This window comes from Adiantum capillus-veneris, chromosome 7 (genome assembly GCF_014529385.1).
Source record: "Adiantum capillus-veneris isolate H3 chromosome 7, ASM1452938v2, whole genome shotgun sequence".
Taxonomy (NCBI): Eukaryota; Viridiplantae; Streptophyta; class Polypodiopsida; order Polypodiales; family Pteridaceae; genus Adiantum; species Adiantum capillus-veneris.
Genome location: NC_140937.1, coordinates 165,256,800 through 165,276,298, shown reverse-complemented (window position 1 = coordinate 165,276,298; position 19,499 = coordinate 165,256,800). Strand labels below are relative to the sequence as shown.

Here is a 19,499-nt window from a genome sequence, read left to right as displayed (position 1 = left end):
GAAAAGAAAAGAAGAAGAAGAAAGAAGAGAAAGAAAAGAAGAAGAAGAAGGAAAAGAGAAGGAAAGAAGAAGAAGGAGAAAGAAAGAAGAAGAGAATGAAAGAGGGGAGCTAATGAAGAAGTGGAAAAGAGTAGCTGAGGTTTTGGAATGGGGGGAAGTAACCACATACTTTAAGAACTCCATTTTGCACTGGTCCCTTTGGCTCTCTAAAATATTGGGGCCGTCGCAAAGATGCTATTGGATAGAAATGGCCAGGAATGTGAATAATAAGGGGCTCGTTCGACTAGAGCAATTCTGGGATGACAACACGAAGTGCTGAAAAATTGTTGATTCTTTAACCATCCAATTACAATTGAATGGCTTTGAGATCTTACTAGTCTACATGGTGATGAAAGAGCTTGATAAGGTGGTGATGCCAATCTGTGAATCCAACTTTGAATGGGACGCTTGGAGATGGCCCAGGAGTAGCCTCTTTTGGAAACCACATTCTAAAGACATTTACCATGCATTAATGCACGAGGCTAATTGGTGTAGCCCCCTCAACAAATTATGGAAGAGACACTGGACGGAAAAACGGTGGGATAGAGTCGTGGAGAACATCTGGAAGCCAAGGTGGTCTCAATATATGAAGATATTTCTGTGGAAAGTGATGTGGAGTGCTCTACCGACGGGCGTAAAGATACAAGAAAGAGGAATCGGGTCCGATCGTTGCTCGGGGTGCAGAATAGCTAGTGAAGACCTAGCCCACCTTTTCATGGGATGCCAGGCAATCAGTGGCATGACTGGGAAAATATGCAAGTGGATTCAAAGGACATTGTAAATTAAGTTCTTCAAGGCTGATCTCTTCTTTGGTAGTAATTGGTTGGGAAGTCCTGCTTTTCTTGTTTACACTTTCTTTCACCATATTTGGCAAGCAAGAAACCGCCATGTGTTTGAGGGGGATCTGCCTGTGGCAAGCTTTTGTGAAATCATACAAGAGAACAGAGTGACGATCCACAGGATCGGAGGCAAACAAGTCTCAGAGGACTGGTCTAGAACAATACATGTCATGATGACATCTTGTAATAAGTAAAGCCTAGGAGTAGTTGTGGTTTCTCTGTCAAGCAGAAAACTTGTAATCCTTTGACCCTCAAGGCTTGGTTTGAGCTCGAGGTCGGTGTATATTTCTGATGTTCTTAATACTATCCATTCACAATTGTGAGTTTTGCCAAAAAAGAAAGAAGAGAACGAAAGTAAAAGAACAGAAAGAAGAAGAAGGAGGAAAAGAAAGAAGAAGAAGAAGGAGAATAGGAGGGATTCCTAGGGAATCTCGCTCTTTTAGATTTTGGCGTTGCAGATTTCGAGGAGCAGTTCGAGAAGAAAGGCAATTGGAACAAGAAGAACGACACAGAGAGGAGTTATATCATCATTGCAAAAGCGAGCAAAGAAGAATCGAGGGAGTGATTGGGCTCGTTATGATCATTAGCATTTGTTATCGTCGTCAACATTCTTTTTCTTAGATACTTCAATTTTAATCATCACCATCATCAACTTGAACTTTGTTAATCTTATTGATAAGTCATGGTGTGGTTAATGGCCCGCTTAATCTTCGTAGGGAGCTTAAACTCCTTAGTTTTTAGTTAACAAGTGACGGCGTCATTAAAATCTTAAAAAAGTTAACGAAATACTCTTTAAAATTATGGAAACTCCCAAAAATACCTTTCTAATTTGATTTTTTATTTATGAAAATGCCCTTCAGATTGTACAAATCTTCCAATATGGCCTTAAATTTTTCAAACTGGAGGTTGTTTCCATGTGTCCTCATACACAAACATATCATTCTGGCACTGCCAAAGAATCCTTTTGCTTCTAATTATGCACCCCCAAGTTATCGATATTGAAGACTAGGTTCTCCACTAATCAAAGGTACAAGTGTGTTCGTGGCCCACAAATTCTCTTGAAAGGAAACTTGGGAGCCTAAGCCTTTTCTTTTTCTTGGGGGGGTTGGGGGGGACTTGCTCAATTTACAATGGATCGAATGGAAGTGCCATCTCTTTTGCTCAATGGATGCATGCTCTTACACCAAGAAGAGAAGAGATACGAGAATTTGGCATGTCACTAAGGCAGGAAGTTTGTTGTAGAGTATGACCTACATCTATAAGCTCTAACAAATTTAGAGTTGCCTCCTCAAGCTGTTGAAAAACGTTCTTTTTTTGGAGAATTATCTACAACTTTGAAATTAGAACACATACACCCAACCCCAGTAAGTGGAGGATCCGATTCTTAAGGTGAGTCTTCCTGATTGGCCAAGGTTGGCGAATCCATCATATGGACTAGGGGAACAACCTGTAAGGGCTTCATCATGTCACATGAGTTGTCAAAGGGGTTTGAACCCAAGACCTTAGACACAAAGGGCTCTTGCTCTATCAATTGAGCTAGCACTCATTGACAAACATTAAATTTTGAAACTATTCGGATTGCGCAAGAAAATAATTCTATTTTAATCAAATATTGATGGTACTTGTTTTAACTTGAACTTTGTGGGGCCTTGATTCCATGTCATAGGAATATAAAAAATGATTGGCATCAAAATCTTGCTGGTGTTAGAGCGTCCCCCATACACCCTTTAAGGGGTTGGACGACTGAAATGGCCCATTCCTGACAATCGGTACTTGCATGCCGGTTCACTGGCTGCAACCCATGGAAAAGGAGAATCAACAATGTGGAGGGTGGTTGAGGCACCCGCCTGCAAAAAAGATGGGCCTCATACGTCAGTTCAATCGATAAGTTCTCTAATTTTGAAAGTCTCGAGAGCAGCTATGGGATCTTGCGTAGCAATTTGTGAGCCCTCCAAAAGCGCCTTTAAAGGGCTTATGGGGGAGCCGTCTTAGTCACTTTTCTTGAGGATGGAAGTAATCTTGTCCACCAATAACGGAAGACGCACCTTGACTCTGGCGTTATTCTCTTTTCTTGAGGATGGCCGAAGTAATCTTGTCCACCAATTGCAAGTTTGAAAAAGTTGGCAAATTTTTAAGCCCTTCTTGAAAAAAACCAACAAATGTTGTAAAATTTTAAGGTGAAAATGAGCAATTGTTTGAAAAGAATTGGTGAATTTTGACTTTTGATCTGTGGTTCATGAAAGCAAGAGGAGAAAGAGACTATTTTGGTTGCAAAGGATACCAATAACAACCTTTACAACCAACAAGTGTGTGGCCCATCCTATGGACCGGGGAGGGAGGGAGCTCCCAACTAAGAGAGAGAGAGAGTGAGAGAGGGCGGGGGGGGGGGGGGGGGGGACTGCTTCGAGTTCCTCGGGCCAAGGTCTGAAATCCTTTTCCTTATGCCACATGGAAAAGGCATCCAAGGTGCATTAGATAGTATAGAGAAAAGATGAGAGAAAGGACACAATGAAATTTCCCTTAACTTAAGGAATGATCGCGTTTTGCAAATTTTCTTCTAGAAGAGGTTGGAATTTAGTTGGGATTAAGGTCTTTCTGGCATTTATGATAAACTAGTGAAAATATGTGAAGTTTCCTCAAATAGGTCCCGCCAATTTTGGGAAGGAGGTGGATTAACGAGAATCTGGGAAGATGCTCTCAAAGCTTCAAGGGGAAAATGAGGCAAAGGGGCATGAAGAGGAAAATGCGAGGATGGAGGTCGCCTTGGGAGATGGCACGTGGAGGGGAGAGAGGGAGGGAGAGATGATCTTTTTAATCTTCAAAAAAGCAAGGCATAGCGTACAGGAGGACTCGGGTGCCTATCACGAGAGAGAGAGAGAGAGGGAGAGAGAGAGAGCGAGCGAGAGAGTTTTGCTGCTCTGCGATGGTGTAGTGCTCCCTCAAGATGCCATCACACACTCTCTGTGCTGCGCCATTCTCTGCATGAGCCAGTACAAGGTAGGCGGCAGAGACTGAAGACGAGCATAGGAATGGAGGATGGGAGAACGACCTGAGGAGCATGCAGGGACAGCACTAAGGCAAAGAGTGTTAGGAAAAGCAGAGAGAGAGAGAGAGAGAGAGAGAGAGAGAGAGAGAGAGAGAGAGAGGTTTTTCTTCCTCTGGTTTCATCGCAAGGATGCTATGTGGTATACCTGCATCGCGTCAGTATACAATAGTCCCATTTGTTTGCTTGCGCAAGGATGAGAGCGAGATGATTACACAATGTAGGCGATGTCGACGCGGGGTGGTTGCGTAGAGAGGACGATGGCGACAGGCGGTGGTCTTTTGCTTCCAAATTCCTAGATTCCAAGATTCGAATGGAATCTGGAGGGCAAATTAATTGGTTTTGAACAATTTTCGACCGACCTACTAGCCTGAAATCTAGCTAGGATTTTTCGCTTGTAAAAAAACACCATGTTGTCGTAAACAATGCGAGTAGGTTTGCCAAAGTGTCTCATTAGATGGTATCTCACAAGATACTTTGCTTTGGAAAAAGGAAAAGGCAAAAGTTTGGGTTGTAACTAAGCGTAACAAAACAAAACCCCTGTCCACGTGCAGCATGGCCATTCTCTCTAACTAATAGGTAGGGAAAATTACCAAAATATCCCTCTATTGGTGGAAATTCCCGTAATAGCGGTCAAATTAAAAAAATTCTTGGATCCATCAAGATTTTCTAATTTGTGACAATTGAGATCCATATTTGAGCGCATAGCATGCGATTTGTGACGAATTGCCTTGTAAAAAAAAACCAATTATGTGTAAAAATAATGAAGCGAGTTATCCTCAAAGCTTACATAACCAACTCAAATCAGTCTTCTTATGAAAAGCTACGAATTTTGCTAACTTTGCAAAATGTTGGTAAATTTGAGGTCTGTTTTGGAATTTTCACAAATTAGCGGGGTTTTTTTTGCCCGATGTTTTTGGGAGGGGTTACGTGGAGGAGAGAAAGAGAAGGGAGAGAGAGATAGAGATATGCCAGTTGTGCACTGGATGCAGACCCGCAGACGAGCACTGTGCGAGATGTCTGCTTGCGTGGATGCTTGCACCTCGCGTGATGGGAAAATAGGGTGGCAGGTGCCAGCATGAAGCAGGTTTCGTTGTGCACCTCTTGAACAAATCAGGAGTTGATTTGTTAGTGCATGATGGGAACGAATCAGAGTTCCACGAATAGCAGTTCAATGCAACCTGGAGAGTGGCGAGAGTCTGTTGTTGGTTCAAGAGCCTTGACAAAGAAGAGGATGGCTCGTTCCGTTGAAGTGGGGTGATCATGAGCTGCAGGTCACTGCAATCGACAGGGGGGCGATCGCGAGCAGGCAGGAGAACTGTGGAGTGCCTGTCGAAGACGCACAACGAAGGCGGCAGACACTTTTGCTTTGGAAAAAAAGAGAGGAGGAACAGGAACAGATTCGTGCTAATCTATTGAATTAGAGCCAGTAGGCCTTCGTGACTTTGTAGAGTAGGTGCCTCAAACGTTTTTTTGGGATTACAGAGTGAAAGATAAGCGTTTCTCTCTATATCTCTCTTTGTGTCTCGCGCACATATAGCTCCGTAGGTGGCTGTGCGTGCGCGCGTGCGCGTGCGCTCTGTAAGCATGCAGGTAGGAGCATGCTACGACAAATCAAGAGAAGCATGCAGGCCTTGGAGATGGAAGGCTGGGGATGCTCGGCAGCTAGGTGTGTGAAAAGTGACGAGAGATATATTTTTTCCTGTGCTCCGTCTCCCTGGTAGTACTAAGTGGAAGGTTAATCAAGTTGTGGTTGAGGGCCAAGAGGGGCAGTATCAACACAGGACAATGAAAGTGTGGTAGGGATGGGAGGTGCAGGACACGCCAGGGCAAACCGGTGCAAAGTGAGGAGCACAAGGCGGGTGAGAGATGGCTGCTGCACAGTCGTGCCTTTATTTAAGAATCGAGTGAGTGGGAAGGTGGAGAGGAGAGCGACAAAGGGAGATTATTTTTCTCGGCTGGGCAGGCAGTGGACAGATGATCGTGTCATCGAGGGGAGAGAGATGACAACCGTGAGTTGCATTGCTCTATTGCAGGTTGGGCTCGCCCATTTGGAGGTGCAAGCAAAGAGTGGACGGGGCCAGAGAGAATTGCAAGTTTCTACAGTAGGGATTTCGAGCACATGAGCCAGCATGGTAGAAGAGGTGGGTTGGGCAGGAGCCAAGCCTACCTTGCTTCTCTCTGTCTTAGTCTCTCTCTCTCTCTCTCTCTCTCTCTCTCTCTCTCTCGTTTGTGGGCAAGGTCTGAGAGTGCAAACGGGTGACGTGATGGTGATAGGTAGAACAAGAGGGTAGGAGGATGTATGATGACTGTTAACGACCATTGGTAGCCAGAACCGAGGGCAAGCGGGTGCCCGTTGTCAAGAGAACGAAGAGTTGCAACTACAACAGGGCAGTGACACAACGGTCATGTGTGTCTATGTGGGAACGGGCGAGGAATGTGAGCTTATGGTTTTGCGATTAGTGTTGGAGCGAATCTTGACATCTAATTAATGGGTTATCCGATCGTAGAGCGAGTAAGTTAGGAGGAGGCATAAGGGGTGCGGCTAACAATAAAGTGCTAGCCAACAGTGAGTGAATAAGTGTAGAGGAGGCCATAAGAGGATCAATTTTACTTCTTCTTGTGTGCTAGGTTTTCTTGGGCCTACTTTACATACAACGTGGTCTTTTTACGAAATGACGTGCGCTTTTGCGTCAGTCAAGGGGTCAAGGGTTGCTCCTCTATAAAACAGCCTCGCTCATTGGCTCTTGCAAAGCGCAGCCTCTTCCCCTTCACACATAAATGAGCGCGCACACAATACCGTACACACAATCTCTCTCTCTCTCTCTCTCCTTCTCTCTCTCTCGCACTCACGGCACACAATCGTTATGGCAGCTCTGCCTATGCCTCTTGCCTGTCCCATCCCCAAGCTAAGTAGATCCTTGGTGCCGCTTGCTTTCTTTCTACACCATGCCGCCAACCCACCAACCCACTCTTCTAATAACGGCCACCCTCGCTCGCCCTTCTCCCACATTTGTACCATCTTTCAAGGGCTCATTCACACCGCCCCCCATTCCCCTAATATCTACCTCTCTTCGAACTTTGCCCCCCTCTCCCATGAGCCCCCCTACTCCCTGCCCCCACATTGAAGGCACCATCCCTCCCTCCCTCCTTCCCTCCCTCAATGGCGTCTTCCTTCGCAATGGACCTAACTCCTTGCACCCCCCGACCTCTAACTACCACTACTTTGATGGAGATGGCATGATACATGCTGTCACTATCAATAATGGGAGTGCAGTGCATGCATGTATGCCGGTACATACGCACTAACCGTTTTGTCTACGAAGAAGCTGCTAAGAGGCCCCTTTTTGTTAGGCCAATTGGAGAGCTCAATGGACTTAAGGGCATTGCAAAGCTACTTGTACTACTGCTTAGGCATATTACCGACATCATTGACATGTCGAAAGGATTTGGCTCTGGCAATGCTGGTCTAGTATACTTCAATAGCAAGGTTCTTGCAATGTCTGAAGATGACAAGCCTCGTTGCCTTAATTTGTCCTATGATGGAGACATTCACAGTGTGGGTATATTTGATTTTGGAGGTAAGCTGAAGTCAAGCATGAGTGCTCATCCAAAAGTGGACCCTATGACTAATGAGATGTTCTCTTTTAGCTACAACTTGTTGATCCCACCGTATTTTAGATACTTTAGAGTTGCACGTGGAGAAAAATTGAAAGATATCCCTATCACAATCACAGAGCCCACATTGGTGCATGATTTCGCAATATCAAAAGGAGCACCAAATCATGTTTAGATTGCACAATTTGATCAAAGGAGGATCCCCTATTGTCATTGACGAGAAGAAGTGGCCTAGAGTGGGAATTCAACCAAGATATGATGATAAACAATCCAACATGAAATGGTTTGAGTGCCCACCCAAGTTTGGCACTTGCATGCACTTTTTGAATGCATGGGAAGAAGATGACGAGGTTGTAATGGTGAGTTGTGTCATTCAACCATTAGCGCTTGTATTCACAGATATGGAGATGATACAGAGTAGGCTAACCAAATTTAGGTTTAATCTATAGATGGGCAAAAGAAGAAGTGAGAAAGTAAGTCATGCTAATATTGACATGGGAAGGATAAATGAGAATTATCTTGTCCAAAAGACAAGATTTATTTACTTATGTACTTATGGGCCATGGCCCAAATACTCATGGGTGTGTAAAGTAGATTTAGAGGCACCTTCTATAAGCAACCCACAAGGTCTTATAAATGATCAATAGTTACATGAGGATGATGGATACCTTGTCACTTACGTTCACGATGAAGTGAAAAAATGCTCAAAGCTGGTTATTATGGATGCTAAATCTCCTAGTCTAGCCATAGTTGCTGCCATTACCATGCCAACTCTCATTCTCTATGGTTTTCATAGCCTCTTTGTTAGTGCATCACAACTGCAAAAGCAAGACGCTAGAATATTTTAGTTTGATAGCTAAATTTTCCATTGTCATTACCATGCCATCTAGTGCATTATAATTGCAAAAGCAAGATGCTAAAATCTTTTAGTTTGATACGTGATTTTTCCATTGGATCTCGAGTTCCCTATGGCTTCCATGGCATCTTGAGAGGTGACTTTCCAACGGAATTGGAATTGAAGACAATTAAGCATGTTTGTTCAATCTAGGTTACCAACAAATAAATCTTCCTTAATACTCCAAAGGACATAATATTATGTTTCTTTAAACAATCCTATTTATAAAAAAAAGCAAGCTTGGATATATTGATGGAAATTTCTAAAGAAATATATAATTCTCTTGAACCCAAACACCCCCCCCCCCCCCCCCCCCCCCCCTCTTTCTCTCATATCAACCCATACATGCCTTCATTCCTCTCTCACATCTCTCCACATGGGTATATAATGTTGATTCCTTCAAAGTTTTAAAATAAAAATTGCTATCTTTTGGCTTATTTTGGGCTAGCACTAGTATATAATTCATGTCCTAACTCTTGCTTAGGGCATAGATCATGTTTTTCATATAATGTCAATTACTCCAGGTAATTGCAATGTTAATATAGTTAACATGACCTGCTAAAAAGTTCTCATTATGTAATCTTGGTGGGCCTGGCCCATCACTCACCAATCCAACAATGGAATTAGGGTGATTGTCAACTTATTAGTTACGATGGTTAATAGTTCACTCTTGGATCTTAGGGCATGATTGGTCCTTGAGAGGTTGATGCAACAAGCTCAAGAATTACCCATATTATTGGGATGGATTGCTTATCCTTCTTATTTTTTTATCTATACTATTATAATGGGGGAAGGGATTCCGGCCCCTCCCCCCCGACATGTGGCGTTTTCTCATCAATCCGGCGCCTTTGGATTGTGAACTGTGCGGAGAGAGAGAGAGAGAGAGAGAGAGAGAGAGAGAGAGAGAGAGAGAGAGAGAGAGAGAGCGAGCCCATTAGCCTATGTGTGGTCTGTTTTGGGGGGGCCTCGTTTATAAGTGACACGGGGTGTCACTCGAAGGATCAATGGCGGGCAGTGCGTTCGGCAAGGCGGGGGGCTTTAGGCCGTTGGATCAACGCGCCTAGAGGGCGTAGTTTTTTATACACTTAAAGGCGCATTGCTTGCATGGATGCGCGCTAGGCGGGATGGTTGAGGTGCGCGAGTTTGTGGGAAGGGGTCGCGAGCTCGAGTAGGGAGCAGGACATTTGGCGTGTTTTTTTAATCCAGCCAAATGAGATCCAACGGTGGGATGCACTCGGGCCGTTGATCCCTCGAGTGCACCTCGTGTGCTTTATGAACATGGGGGGGGGGGGGGGGGGAGGGGGGAGAGAGCTCACTGTGTACCAACGGCGGTGGTCTGGAGGTGTGCTCACTGAGGTGGATTGCAGGTTTAACACACCCTGCCCTGATTCTCATGCTAATTCCCATGTCCCCAAAAACTTAGTCGTACGTTGGCGCTGAGAGTGGTGCGGCCTCTTCAATAGACACGCTTGTGAGTCCCGACTCTACTGTCACAGATAATGGTTGGGGGGGACTTGAAGGAGGAAGGAAGCGCAGAGCTGAGGGAGGCGGGAGGGGTGGTGCGAAGTGGGTGATAAGGACAATAGCAGCTGACGTTGGGTAGGCGTGTGTAGCCCTAAGGCGTGTGTAGCCCTAAGTGTGTTTGTGTGGTGTGTGTGTGTGTGTGTGTGTGACAGCGGCAAGTAGCTTGGTTTTTTGCACTCTAGAGCTTGGCTCTTGCCCCCCCCCCCCCCCCCCCCCCCCCCCCCCCCCCCCCCCACACACACACACACACACACACACACACACACACACACACACACACACACACACACACACACACACACAACACACACCCCCCCCCCCCCCCCCCCCCCCCCCCCCCCCCCCCCCCACACACACACACACCACACACACACACACACACACACACCACACACACACACACACACACACACACACACACACACACACACACACACACACACACACACATTGTCAGGTTGATGCCCAGGCCGCAAAAGCAATCACTTCACCATGTGGCACATGCATGCAATAACTACTAATGGAGAAGAGCATTCTCGATCGCTTGCTAGCCTTCCAATGTGCAGTTCCATTGCCACCTCCTGTGTCCTCCCCCTTTGCCTCCGTTGACTGCTACCCTATTTTCCCTCCCCTCCTTGAGCTCACGTAGGACTGCATACTCTCTCTCTCTCTCTCTCTCTCTCTCTCTCTCTCTCTCTCTCTTTTATACGATATCCTGTGCACAGCTCTTCTTCCTTATCACCTTTAAATCCAATGAATCCTCTCAGATTCCTCTTCTCTTAATTCTCTTAATTATAGTGCTGATAAGTCACACCTCCTCCAAGAGTTGTCGGTAGTAGTCGACGTCAGCAGGAGAAGTTGATCGACGAGGGCAAGTGAACCGCAAGTGGCGACATCAGCAGGCGTAGTTGTCGGCAGTTAGACAGGGGCAAGAGGAGGGTCGTCAACAGCAGGCGAAAGAGTCAGGTTGTTGATAGCAGGCATTCAGCAGGCGAGGGGTCATCATCACCAGGGTGGCTCAGGCAGTCGACGGGTGGGGGGGGGGGAGAGAGAGAGAGAGCGAGAGAGAGAGAGAGAGAGGAGAGAGAGAGATGAGAGGAGAGAGAGATGAGAGGAGGAGAGAAGAGAGGAGATTGAGAGGAGAGAGAGAGAGAGTTGTGATTTAGTTGGAGAAAATGCATTACTATGTGTGGGGAGGCATTAATGCAATGAGATGCATCTAACCTCCAAGCTACTCTTGCATCCATCCTCTTCCAAGAAAGATAAGTGGTAGGACCAGCTGCATCATGTTGAGAAAACCGTTTATGACCTTGAAACCTATAGGAGTGTCCCCCCCCCCCTCCCCCCCCCCCCCCCCCCCCCCCCCCCCCCCCCCCCCCCACCCCCCCCCCCACCCCCCCCCCCCTCCCCTCCCCCTCCACTACTTGTTAAAACTGGGAGAGGATCTCTTTCCTACAATCGTTGTACCTAAATAATTCTAATACCGAGTAATTTTTGTACTTATCTGTTCATTGTTCCCTGGCCAGCTGTCTTTTGAACGTAAAAATTCAATTATGTCTTATTAGTAAAGATTTAAACAGCTACACACACATCCTATACATAAGGTTTTTCCTTTCTGAGGGAAACCGGGATGCTGGCTTGGGAAATTGTCTTCGAAATTGAGCTCTAAATGGGACCCACAGTTTGTAAATCCTATATTGGTAGACTAGTGTTAGGTGGCCCCTTTTAGACTCTTTTTCTGGTTCCCTGCTCACGGCTACCATAGTCTTTGACTTGGCGGGTTGAAGGTTTGCAGGCCCAAATAAACATTACAATTTCGACACTTGACTAATTTTTATGTCACCTCTGTTTCAAGACTGCTCACGTTATAGAATGACAACTCGCATGAGCACTACTCACAACCCTGAGAATCATGCAAAGATTCTCGAACAGATTAAGCTTTACCTTAAAGACCTCAAACCAAAGAATGCCTTGGCAGCTAGAACTAGACCTTTCCTTTCTAGGAAGGCCAAATTATGTATTACATACTATGGCAAGAATATGTGCTTTGACTTACTTTTTGGGAATCATAAACTACTTGACAATATTCTCATAGGATGGAAATATCATCATCCCATAAAAGGATTAATACTAAATAAATACTTTCTTCGGTAGGAAGCGATCCCTCAGTGTTCATGTGTTCATTTTGCCACATTTTGTAGGAATTTTGAAGAAATTGGTAACCATGTCTGCACTCATGATCTTAGAATTAATTATAATGCCATAATATGTAAGCTATTGGCCAAAGGGCTCAATCATATACCTAACTTTCCAAAAAACCCCTACATTGCCCTATCAGCTTTACTAAGCTGCCTCACTGACCTTGTCAGTGCTCTGCGACCGGAGATGACAGTCCTACCGGACTTAAAGGAATTAGTGAAGGAATGCTTCCTTCATAGAATTTCACAACTTCCTAATAAGTGGCTTTCTACCCCTTCATTGGCATGAGAAGAGGTATCTGTAATGATTAAAAAATAATGCTATAACGGATTTAATCAGAATCAGATCCGTAACATTATCATGCAGGCTCTCATTTGGCATAACTGGTATGGGCTATTCTTTAAGAAAGAGAATCTCATCTCTCTTATAAGGTAGTAGGCCCATACACAATGGGCCTACTACCGACCCATTGTGTGTGGAGCCTGGGTTAGGGCGGGTACACACACAAACACACACACACACACACACACACACACACACACACACACACACAAAAGTATTGGTTAAAATTCAGTCTCTCCCCCCTTGGGTTCTCCCCCCCCCCCCCCCCCCCCCCCCCCCCCCCCCCCCCCCCCCCCCCCTCCCCACCCCCCCCCCCCCCCCCCCCCCCCCCCCCCCCCCCCCCCCCCCCCCCCCCTCCCATTGGCATTGTAGAGAATTTTGCTATGCTACTGAAACTTACCCTATAATGGGGCAATGCCCTTGCATAAACGAAGTGTGAAAAAGTGCTATCATTATACGGGGAAGGCGGCCCCTTCTACTCTCTGACTATGGCCCCCCCCAGGCGATGGCATTCACAGACCGAGTATGGGGCGCACGCAGTAGAGGGCGGCCGAGCACCTTCATCCCAACCAACTATGGAAGCCTCCACACCATCCTATTAAAACTGAGGTGAGGGCATACCTTGGCCCTTATTTAGCCTTGGATTAGGTTTTTTCTCTCTGCTTAGTGTCGTTACTGAACTTGCTGAGAGATGGAGCTGGCAGCTCAAACATTACAGGTGCTGTGTTTGTTTTACCTTACTACCAATTCCAGTTTTGCTTTATTTCTGTTGTGATACTATGCATGGTTGATAAAGATTGGGAGCCGGTTGTTATATACAATGTATATTGGTCTTGATCATGAAAAGAACAAACTGCTGCGCAGAAGCATTGTTAGCTTGAGGCTTGAGACCTCTTCTTGCATTAAAAGCAGTGGTATTCTCTGTCGAACACTTGCACGGACTGGTCTTTTTGCTACAGGCTGTTGTATTGGCTCTGTGTTAGTCGCTGTGGGCTGTTTTTTTCACTACTGGTTATTGTATTAGCCCGGTTTTTAGCCGCTGTAGGTTTGTTCGCTACTAGTTGGCTCTGTTCTTAACCGCTAAAGAACGTTAATCTCTTTCTTAATCTATTTTATGATAAACAATATAACATGAGGCATGACTAGCAGGATTGGAAACTATTTGTTTAAAACATTCTTTGTTACATTGTTGCCACACATGGGCATGCGTACAATATTGCCCTTGAGAGTTCATATGAGGCGAAAGTTTGGGGTGTTATTTATCTCATCTAGTACCTTTTCGTGGTTGAAACAGTAAGGCATCTTACTTAAACAGGGCTGGACACTACCGTTCTTTATGGGATGCTAATGACTTGTAGAAATCTTGGGATTTTGAAGGTAAGTATATGGATGTTGCTTTCGGCTTTGGCATAGCTACCGAGCTATGGCTCGTGATATAAGGTTCAACTTTGTAAAGATGGAGTCTCGCTACTCTGCTGACTAGTTATACTGACATTTTACTAGTTGTAAAAAGGGAGGTATTCATTACCCTCATCTGGTACCATTGGTTAATGAACAATAGGATAAAATGATTAGGCATCTTACACGGATGAAGTCGGACATGACCTCTCTTTGTTTAAAGGGATGCCTATGAAACCTTGGGATTGCTACTTCTGAAGGTAAGTATATGGTTGCTACTGTAGGCTTAAGCATAGTTGCCGAGCTATGGCTAACAAATAAACCTCACTATTTTAAATTTTCTAAAGAAAAACTCTTGATATTTGGATTTTTGGTGGACTTCACCACTCAGACTAGAAGGTAGATTGTCCCACTCATTTTGGAAGTAATAAGTAAAGACTGATAACATACAAGTTCTAATAAATGACCTAGCTTGTCCAAAGTAATTAAATTTTGTAAGATGGACATGGATAACAACTGATATGGTCCATTGATACCTGTAAAACACATCCAAGGCTAACTGAATTGTTATTATGATGGATGGATGCAGGTAAGGACTCTATCTTATCTTGGAGGGTTTTCTTTTCTTTTCTTTGGCAAGCTACCCTACTGAAGCACTCATTGAGGACCGGGGAAGTTCTTTTACTACTTGTTTAAACTGGAAGAGGATCTCTTTCCTACAATCATTGTACCTAAATAATTCTAATACTGAGTTATTTTTGTACTTATCTGTTCATTGTTTCCTGGCCAGCTGTCTTTTGAATGTAAAAATTCAATTATGTCTTATTAGTAAAGATTTAAACATCTACACACACATCCTATACATAAGGTTTTTCCTTTCTGAGGGAAACTGGGATGCTAGCTTGGGAAATTGTCTTCGAAATTGAGCTCTAAATTGGACCCACAGTTTGTAAATCCTATATTGGTAGACTAGTGTTAGGTGGCCCCTTTTAGACTCTTTTTCTGGTTCCCTGCTCACGGCTACCATAGTCTTTGACTTGGCGGGTTGAAGGTTTGCAGGCCCAAATAAACATTACAATTTTGACACTTGACTAATTTTTATGTCACCTCTGTTTCAGGACTGCTCACGTTATAGAATGACAGCTCGCATGAGCACTAATCACAACCCTGAGAATCATGCAAAGATTCTCGAACAGATTAAGCTTTACCTTAAAGACCTTAAACCAAAGAATGCCTTGGCAGCTAGAACTAGACCTTTCCTTTCTAGGAAGGCCAAATTATGTATTACATATTATGGCAAGAATATGTGCTTTGACTTACTTTTTGGGAATCATAAACTACTTGACAATATTCTCATAGGATGGAAATATCATCATCCCATAAAAGCATTAATACTAAATAAATACTTTCTTCGGCAGGAACCGATCCCTCAGTGTTCATGTGTTCATTTTGCCACATTTTGCAGGAATTTTGAAGAAATTGGTAACCATGTCTGCACTCATGATCTTAGAATTAATTATAATGCCATAATATGTAAGCTATTGGCCAAAGGGCTCAATCATATACCTAACTTTCCAAAAAACCCCTACATTGCCCTATCAGCTTTATTAAGCTGCCTCACTTACCTTGTCAGTGCTCTGCGACCGGAGATGACAGTCCTACCGGACTTAAAGGAATTAGTGAAGGAATGCTTCCTTCATAGAATTTCACAACTTCCTAATAAGTGGCTTTCTACCCCTTCATTGGCATGAGAAGAGGTATCTGTAATGATTAAAAAATAATGCTATAACTGATTTAATCAGAATCAGATCCGTAACATTATCATGCAGGCTCTCATTTGGCATAACTGGTATGGGCTATTCTTTAAGAAAGAGAATCTCATTTCTCTTATAAGGTAGTAGGCCCATACACAATGGGCCTACTACCGACCCATTGTGTGTGGAGCTTGGGTTAGGGCGGGTACACACACACACACGTACACACACACACACACACACACACACACACACACACACACACACACACACAAAAGTACTGGTTAAAATTCACTCTCTCCCCCCCTCCCTCCCATTGGCATTGTAGAGAATTTTTGCTATGCTACTGAAACTTACCCTATAATGGGGCAATGCCCTTGCATAAACGCAGCGTGAGAAAGTGCTATCATTATACGGGGAAGGCGGCCCCTTCTACTCTCTGACTATGGCCCTCCCCAGGTGATGGCATTCGCTGACCGAGTATGGGGCTCGCGCGTTAGAGGGCGGTCTAGCGCATTCATCCCAACCAAATCTGGAAGCGTGCACACAATCCTATTTAAACAGAGGTGAGGGCATACCTTGGCCCTCATTTAGCCTTGGATTAGGTTTTCTTCTCTCTGCTTAGTGTCGTTACTATCGGAACTTGCTGAGAGATGGAGCTGGCAGCTCAAGCATCACATGTGTTGTGTTTGTTTTACCTTACTACCAATTCCAGTTTTGGTTTATTTTTGTTGTGATACTATGCATGGTTGATAAAGATTGGGAGCCGGTTGTTATATACAATGTATATTGGTCTTGATCATGAAAAGAACAAACTGCTGCGCGGAAGCGTTGTGAGCTTGAGGCTTGAGACCTCTTTTTGCATTAAAAGCAGTGGTATTCTCTGTCGAACACTTGCACGGACTGGTCTTTTTGCTACAGGCTGTTGTATTGGCTCTGTGTTAGCCACTGTGGGCTGTTTTTTTCAGTACTGGTTATTGTATTAGCCCGGTTTTTAGCCGCTGCAGGTTTGTTCGCTACTGGTTGGCTCTGTTCTTAACTGCTGTAGAACGTTAATCTCTTGCTTAATCTATTTTATGATAAACAATATAACATGAGGCATGACTAGCAGGATTGGAAACTATTTGTTTAAAACATTCTATGTTAAACTGTTGCCACACTTGGGCATGCGTACAGTATTGCCCTTGAGAGTCCATATGAGGCGAAAGTTTGGGGTGTTATTTATCTCATCTAGTACCTTTTTGTGGTTGAAACAATAAGGCATCTTACTTAAACAGGGCCGGACACTACCGTTCTTTATGGGATGCTAATGACTTGTAGAAATGTTGGGATTTTGAAGGTAAGTATATGGATGTTGCTTTCGGCTTTGGCATAGCTACCGAGCTATGGCTCGTGATATAAGGTTTCACTTTGTAAAGATGGAGTCTCGCTACTCTGCTGACTAGTTATACTGACATTTTACTGGTTGTAAAAAGGGAGATATTCATTACCCTCATCTGGTACCATTGGTTAATGAACAATAGGATAAAATGATTAGGCATCTTACACGGATAAAGTCGGACATGACCTCTCTTTGTTTAAAGGGATGCCTATGAAACCTTGGGATTGCTACTTCTGAAGGTAAGTATATGGTTGTTACTGTAGGCTTAAGCATAGTTGCCGAGCTATGGCTAACAAATAAACCTCACTATTTTAAATTTTCTAAAGAAAAACTCTTGATATTTGGATTTTTGGTGGACTTCACCACTCAGACTAGAAGGTAGATTCTACCACTCATTTTGGAAGTAATAAGTAAAGACTGCTAACATACAAGTTCTAATAAATGACCTAGCTTGTCTAAAGTAATTAAATTCTGTAAGATGGACATGGATAACAACTGATATGGTCCATTGATACCTGTAAAACACATCCAAGGCTAACTGAATTGTTATTATGATGGATGGATGCAGGTAAGGACTCTATCTTATCTTGGAGGGTTTTCTTTTCTTTTCTTTGGCAAGCTATCCTACTGAAGCACTCATTGAGGACCGGGGAAGTTCTTTTACTACTTGTTTAAACTGGAAGAGGATCTCTTTCCTACAATCATTGTACCTAAATAATTCTAATACTGAGTTATTTTTGTACTTATCTGTTCATTGTTCCCTGGCCAGCTGTCTTTTGAATGTAAAAATTCAATTATGTCTTATTAGTTAAGATTTAAACAGCTACACACACACACACACACACACACACACACACACACACACACACACACACACACACACACACACACACACACACATATACACACACACCCACCCATGTGTTGGGTTGGACAACAATCTCATGTGTGCATACACACATGACTTGCCAATGTGACGTAGTAGTTGACAAATTGACACTGTAGCTAAAGAGACGACCCCAAGTCGACACGTGGATAGGACGCGATCTTCTTTTTCTCAATATCATTAAAGAAAAGCATATATGGCTATGATCTCTCTCTCTCTCTCTCTCTTTGATTTTTTATAGGGATTGCCTGCCAAAATTCATAGAATAAATAGACATTTAAGCGTGGCCTACATGTTCACTCTTAAAAATTAAAAGAATGAAATACCCCACAATTGGTAAAAGGTCCATTAACTCTCTCCCTATTCAAGGTGCCAATGTTAGGGTTGGTTTTTGTTGGGATTTTACGTACTCTAAGGTATTTATCTCATTTTTGACGGATGAAAAATGTTAGCTACCTTTTATCCCCTGGTGAGATGGAGTCCCTATGAGGTTGATGATAAACTCTCTCTCTCTCTCTCTCTCTCTCTCTCTCACACACACACACACACACACACACACACACACATGCTATGCAACGGTCTCTCTATCTCTATTTCTATCTATCTATCTCTCTCTCTCTCTCTCTCTCTCTCTCTCTCTCTCTCTCAACAACGTGGATAACAATCCCTTCATTTATAGACAATTAAATGTGGTTCACAGTTTCACTCTTAAAAATTAAAAGAATGAGATACCCCACAATTGGCAAAAGGCCCATCAACTGGGAAATTTCTTTCCCTATTCGAGTTGCCAATGCCAGGGTTGGTTTTTGTTGGGATTTTACCTACTCTATAGCATTAATTTCATTGTTGAAGGATGAAAAATGTTAGCTACCTTTTAAAATTTTTCCCTAGTGAGATGGAGTCCCTATGAGCTTGACAATAAAATCTCTCTCTCTCTCTCTCTCTCTCACACACACACACACACACACACACAATGCAATGGTCTCTCTCTCTCTCTCTCTCTCTCTCTCTGTCTCTGTCTCTGTCTCTCTCTCTCTAACATGGATAACAATCCCTTCATTTGCATGCATGTCCTCAACGCGAGACATCCCTCTCCCACATCGACGCATGAATAGGTGAGCGTTTTTCTTTTTCTCAATCTCTTTTAAAAATTACAAACTTTGATCAACTTCAAATAAAAAACATCAATATCAGTCTTGAAAAAAGCCTCTTGAAAAAATAAAGCCAAATATTTTTCAAAAATAATTTTTAATTAAAAGCATAGATGGCTATGATTGCTCTCTCTCTCTCTCTCTCTCTCTCTCTCTCTCTCTCTCTCTTTGATTTTTGATAGGCACCCTTCCCTGCCAAAATTCATAGAATAAATAGACATTTAAGCATGGCTCACATGTTCACTCTTAAAAATTAAAAGAATGAAATACCCCACAAATGGTAAAAGGTCCATTAATTAGGAAATGTCTCTTCCTATTCGAGGTGCCAATGTTAGGGTTGGTTTTTGTTACACACACACACACACACACACTATGCAATGGTCTCTCTCTCTCTCTCTCTCTCTCTCTCTCTCACACACACACACACACA

At 43.7% G+C, this 19,499-nt stretch overlaps 1 pseudogene; it reads left to right on the top strand.

The window, feature by feature from the left end:
• The first annotated feature begins 6,788 nt into the window (after positions 1–6,788).
• On the top strand, positions 6,789–8,387 carry LOC147454987 (9-cis-epoxycarotenoid dioxygenase, chloroplastic-like; annotated as a pseudogene).
• The last annotated feature ends 11,112 nt before the right edge of the window (positions 8,388–19,499 follow it).